This window comes from Nicotiana attenuata, unplaced genomic scaffold, assembly GCF_001879085.1.
Source record: "Nicotiana attenuata strain UT unplaced genomic scaffold, NIATTr2, whole genome shotgun sequence".
In the NCBI taxonomy this organism is placed as follows: domain Eukaryota; kingdom Viridiplantae; phylum Streptophyta; class Magnoliopsida; order Solanales; family Solanaceae; genus Nicotiana; species Nicotiana attenuata.
In genome coordinates this window covers 228,886-234,765 of record NW_017670448.1, presented here as the reverse complement: position 1 = coordinate 234,765, position 5,880 = coordinate 228,886, and the positions used below count along the sequence as shown (strand labels likewise).

Sequence of the window (5,880 nt, the reverse complement as noted above, 5' to 3'; positions counted from 1 at the left end):
CTGCTGGTTGCTCTGATTCCACGGTTAATAGATTAAGCCATATGTTTTTTAATTTAAAGTTGAATGCAGGTCAACTTCTATAATTACTAAGAAATCATATAGAGATAGGGCAAAGTTATTTAAGGATAAAGATCGAAGGGTCGTATCATGTGACGAGAGCCAAAAGAAAATAGTGAATAACTGAGAGAGCCAACTTTTGGGTTGACCTGACAAAACTAATTCAAAAGGAGCCTTGAAGAGATTAAACTATAAGTATGTCCAAGTTCCACAATAGCAACAATCATGTTGTATTGTCGTTCTTGACAAATAGAGCTGAATTTAAGAACTTTCCAGCCCTAGTTCACATTCAAATATTCATCTAGAGATTTTACTTTCAAGTCCTAGCTCATGAGAGCAACAGTAATAGGTTTCTCAGTTTTATCGTTTAGTTATTACGAAAAGAGTTGCACTAAGAACTTTTAAAATATTGATTCAAGACAATTAGAATAGATGTAGGTACATAATACACCAATAAACGTAAATATTACCTTACTTTTATTAAAAAAATACACAAAGAAACATAAATGAGCAATACAGCTTTGCGGCTTACCCTTTTAAAAAAATATAAAAAAGGATGAACCACATCTTTTCACTTGCCAAGAACTCTAATAAGGGGTAAAACTTGACCATGCATTTAAGATCTTGTTGACATGGTTTGTGTTTGCAAGATGACGATCACTTGTTTCCTGTCAAAATTTGAGGCACCATTGCAACAACAGTGCTTGTTTCTCGGCCATTTCCATATGATCATGGATTTGGCATCCTTATCATGAGCTTCTTTCATCGAATGAGGATCTTAACATAGACAAATAGCAGAAAAACATAAAGAAATTTACTTTAATAGTTAATTGAATGGGGAATTATTTGAACCCTAGATGGACAACATATAGATGCATTTGATCAAGAGAAACTTGTGGAAGGACACACTACCTCGAGCACATAGATTCTAGATGAAGCACATGATTAGGAGATAGCTATTGTTAACATGTTGATTAGCTTCTCTTATCCTCTTTCTTTCCCTAATTTTGTTTGGCTTAAAGATCTTATCACTTTGTTAGTGACGCAGTAAAAGTACTACTATTTGCATCGCTACTTTACGGAGTACTACTGTGTTCTTCAAAAAAGAGTATAAAATAGTAGGTTATGAGAGGTATTGCCTTACATAACCAATAACTCACTAAAATGAGAAAAAAGAAAGAGGCCAGTATTGACGAGTACAGACATACATGGACTCAAGGGTTAACTAATCTTTAGTTGTATGTTCATTGATTCTATTTGTTCCAATTTTGTTTGTAACAATACAAAGGGAGTTACTTAACCAAGTATGAGATAAAACGTCATCTCCTCTCTATATCATATTCAAAGTCCTCTAGACTTAATAGAATTTCAAAGTAAAATGAAAAAAAAAGCATCGAGAGAGATCAACATATGCAACCCTTTTGGTGGCATTAAAATTCCTGAAGTCCTTAACATACCCATTATCTACATAAATTTAAGACTACAAAATGTTACCTTGCACAAAATTGAAGCTTCAATATAGGAGGAGTATTTATGTGCCCACAACATCGTGCTTACTGCAAATACTAAAAGCATGAGTAATTCGTTACCTGCAAATTAAACTAAATGCGTGACAGAGCTAATTTTCCTTCTCCTGATATTAAGATCTAAGGAGGGGATGAAAGAAAAACCACACACAACAACTACAAATAAATTGAAGGCAATGACACATATCTATAGAGGAATCAGGAACATTGCAACCCAAAAAAGGAGGAAAAGAAAACAAAACTAAAGCAATTACCTAGTAAAAATTGCAGAAAAAATCCGACAAAGCACCATGCCATAATGGGGCATGGAATCTAATGCGATTGGATCTAATGGGAGAAGCAGAGAGACTCTGCAAGAAGAGAAAATTGGCGTTTAGTCCAAGGTTTAGCAAGTTCAAAAGAATTTTCGAGAAGGTATACCATATGGCAAACGTGGCGGTTCAAATTAGAAGACAGGTAACCTCGCATAAGTGAATGTCTATGTTACCCTTATTTTGCATTTTAATACCAAGAAACACATAGGTCGAAACTCTAGCTTTTATATAATAATAAATTTATTCTGCATTTGCATATGAGAAGGTTTGATTTTTGAAAGATGGTTTGATTTTTGAAAGATAATTTCAGTAATTATATTTAGTTGTCACGACGCAAAACCAACCCGTCGTGATGGTGCCTATCATAGTACTAGGCAAGCTGACATTTCTCAACATTTGCTAACACTTTGGATCTTTGAAAAAAAATACCAAAATAGTTTAAATAAAGGAGAAATCTCTTAAAATAGGATAGGAAATCATAACTCAGTACATAAACTCTCGCCAAAACCGGGAAGTCACTGAGTACATGAGCATCTACATGGAAACATAGTCTGGAACACTGTCTGGAAAGTAAAACTGAAAAATAAACTGCAAGATAAGGGAGGAGAGTGAAGGTCTGCGGATGCCAAGCAGCTGCCTCGATGATCACCGAAGGTCTGGTCTCTGCAAATCAGCAACCGCCGTGACTGGAAGCACCTGGATCTGCACACGAGGTGCAGGGTGTAGCGTGAATATAACCAACTCAATAAGTAACAAATCTAATCTCCGGACTGAAATTAGTGACGAGCTCAGTAAGTATAGTTCAATATAGAAGTAACAGTACAGAAATGTAGGCATGTTTTTAAGTTCAACAAATAAAAACTCAATACAAGTAAAATAGATCAACTCTGAATGATATGGGAGATATGACATTTCTATATCTACATGCCACTTACATGTTGTATGTGGTACACTACAATAGAAACCTCGCGTACTCACACTCTGAGAGTACTCAATAACTCAGTACTGTACGGGGCAAATCCAGCCCAGGGAAGATCCATCCCTCAATATAAATAGCGACTGACCGTCAGTCACTCAGTACTGTATAGGGCCAATCTAGCCCGGGGAACTCCATCCCAAATATAAAAGTACAGGGCAACTCCAAGCCCAGGAAACTCCATCCCAAATATAAAAGTATAGGGCAACTCCATGCCTAGAGAACTCCATCCTACATATAATATCCACTGCGCTCACTATGGGGGTACAGACTCCGGAGGGGCTCCTTCAGCCCAAACACTATAATAAGCTAAATCCTGGCAAAAATAAATAAAAACATGTTGCGGCGTGCAGTCCGATCCCTTAATTATCACTCACAATCAGGCCCTCGGTCTCACTCAATCATTAATCTCTCTAGTCTCTCAGGCTCACGATGTAATGAAATCAGCCCGTCAAGATGATATGTTGTATCAATGGATGGCAATAGAGACTGGGATATGATATTCAAATGATTGATGTGACTGATTTCACAATTGTAAATTTAAACAAGTAATTCACAGTAGTACGACCTCTATGGGTCCCAAAAATATCGGCATATAGCCTAAGCATGCTTTAACATGAGCCTCAATTTCTCTAACATGTGGAGGACAGGTGGGTATTGACATGATTATTTAATTATGCAACTCCATTGAAATAATTAAGTCACAATTTTTATGGCACACGCCCACACGCCCGTCGCCTAGCATGTGTGTTACCTCCGTACCAATCATATAACACGTAATTCAGGGATTTCATACCCTTAGAACTAAGTTTAGAAGTGTTACTTACCTCAAATCGCGCAAATCTCTACTCAAACACGCCCTTCCTCGCAAACCGACCTCTAAAAGCCTCGAATCTAGCCATAAATTTTCGATAAGATCAACTCAATCTATAGAAATCAATACCATATAAAATGTTGAGTTTTTAATCGAAAGTCAAAAAGTCAACTCAAAAGTCACCCCCCCCCCCCGAGTCCACGTCTCGAAATCCGGTAAAAGTCACAAAATTAGAACGCCATTTAACCACGAGTCCAACTATACCAAAATTACTCAAATTCGATACCAAAACCTCGATCAAATCCTCAAAATTCGGCCTAAGAACTTTCCTCCATTTCCACCCCAAGCCACTAATTAAATGATGACATCAAAGACATAAATATGAAATTTAACCAAAACTAAGTAAGAATCACTTACCCGAATCATCCACTTGAAAAACTCTCCAAGAAGGCCTCCCACTGAGCTCCCGAAATCAAATAGTGAAAATGAGTTCAAACCCTCGTTTTGAAATATTTAAGTATGCCTAGATATCCCTTCTTCGCGAACGCGAAGCACAAACTCCACTGCCCACAAAAACTCCTCTACGCGACAGCACAAAAACACATGCGAGCGCGAAGCGTAGACTACCCAGGCCTACGCAATCGCGGATGGCCCACGCATTTGCATATAACAACGCGCGTGAACCCCAACTGCCTCACCTCCTCTTCGCGAACGCGGCCTAGCCCACGCGTTGCCGATGCACTGATTCCCCAGCCTACGTGATTACATGCCAGAATTGGCGATCGCATAGACAAAATACCACAGCTTCTCCAATTAGCCTACGTGATCGTGGACCTTTCCACTCGATCGCGTATAAGGAAACCAGATCAGTGCACAAGAAAGTCTTCAGCTATAACACCAAGTTCAAAATTGATCCGTTAACCATCCAAAACTCACCCGAGGCCCCCTGGACCTCAACCAAATATATCAACAAGTCCTAAAACACGATACGAACTTAGTCGAGCCTTCAAATCACATCAAACAACGCTAAAACCACGAATCGCGCATCGATTCAAGCCTAGTAAACTTTGAACTTCTAACTTCTACATTCGATGTCGAAACCTATCAAATCACATCCGATTGACCCCAAATTTTGCACACAAGTCACAAATGACACCACGAACCTACTCCAATTCCCGAAACTCCAATCCGAGCTCGGTAACCACAAAGTTTACTCTCAGCCAAACTTCTAAATTTCCAACTTTTCCATTTTTAAGCCAAATTCCGCTACAGACCTCCGAATCACAATCCGAACATAATCCTAACTCCGAATCACCCAGCGGAGCCACCAAAATTCCATTCCGGAGTAGTTTACACATAAGTCAATATCCGGTCATCCTTTTCAACTTATGTTTCCAACCTTGAGACTAAGTGTCTCAATTCATTTCGTAACCTCTCCGGACCCGAACCAACTACCCCGAAAAGTCATATAACAATTGTGAAGCGTAAAATAAGCAGTAAATAGGGGAACGGGGCTACAACTCTCAAAACGACCAGTCGGGTCGTTTCATCCTCCCCCTCTTAAATAAACATTCATCCTCAAATGGGTCTAGAAACGTACCTAGAGCCTCCAATAGGCATGGATATCTGCTCCGCATCTCTCGCTCGGTCTCCAAGTAGCCTCCTCAACTGGCTGGCCTCTTTACTGCACTTTCACTAAAGCTATATCCTGGACCTCAACTTTCGAACATACCAACCCAAAATGGCCACCAGCTCCACATCATAAGTCAAATCACCATCCAACGGAACCGTGTTGAAATCCAAAACATGAGACGGATCGCCGACATACTTTAGGAGCATAGAAACATGAAATACTGGATGCACACTCGACAGACTAGGTGGAAAGGCAAGATTGTAAGCCACCTCTCCAATCCTCTGAAGCACCTCGAACGGCCCAATATACCGAGGGCTCAACTTGCCCTTCTTCACAAACCTCATAACACCCTTCATGGGTGAAAACTTGAGCAGTACCTTCTGCCCAACCAAGTAAGCAACATCCCAAACCCTCCTATCGGCGTAACTCTTTTGTCTAGACTGTGTCGTGAGAAGCCGATCGTGAATCAATTTAACATTTCCTAAAGCATCCTGAACCAAGTCAGTACCCAATAGCCTAGCCTCTCCCGGTTCAAACCAACCCACCAGAGATCGACACCG

The 5,880-nt window shown here is 39.7% G+C and overlaps 1 long non-coding RNA gene across 1 annotated transcript; it reads right to left on the bottom strand.

Annotated features, from left to right (window-relative positions):
• Window positions 1-513: 513 nt before the first annotated feature.
• Window positions 514-1,960, bottom strand: LOC109239550. Its single transcript, XR_002069922.1, has 2 exons — window positions 1,838-1,960; window positions 514-1,646 (listed from the first exon to the last, which is right to left on the bottom strand). It is a non-coding gene; the product is annotated as an uncharacterized LOC109239550 (long non-coding RNA).
• Window positions 1,961-5,880: the final 3,920 nt, after the last annotated feature.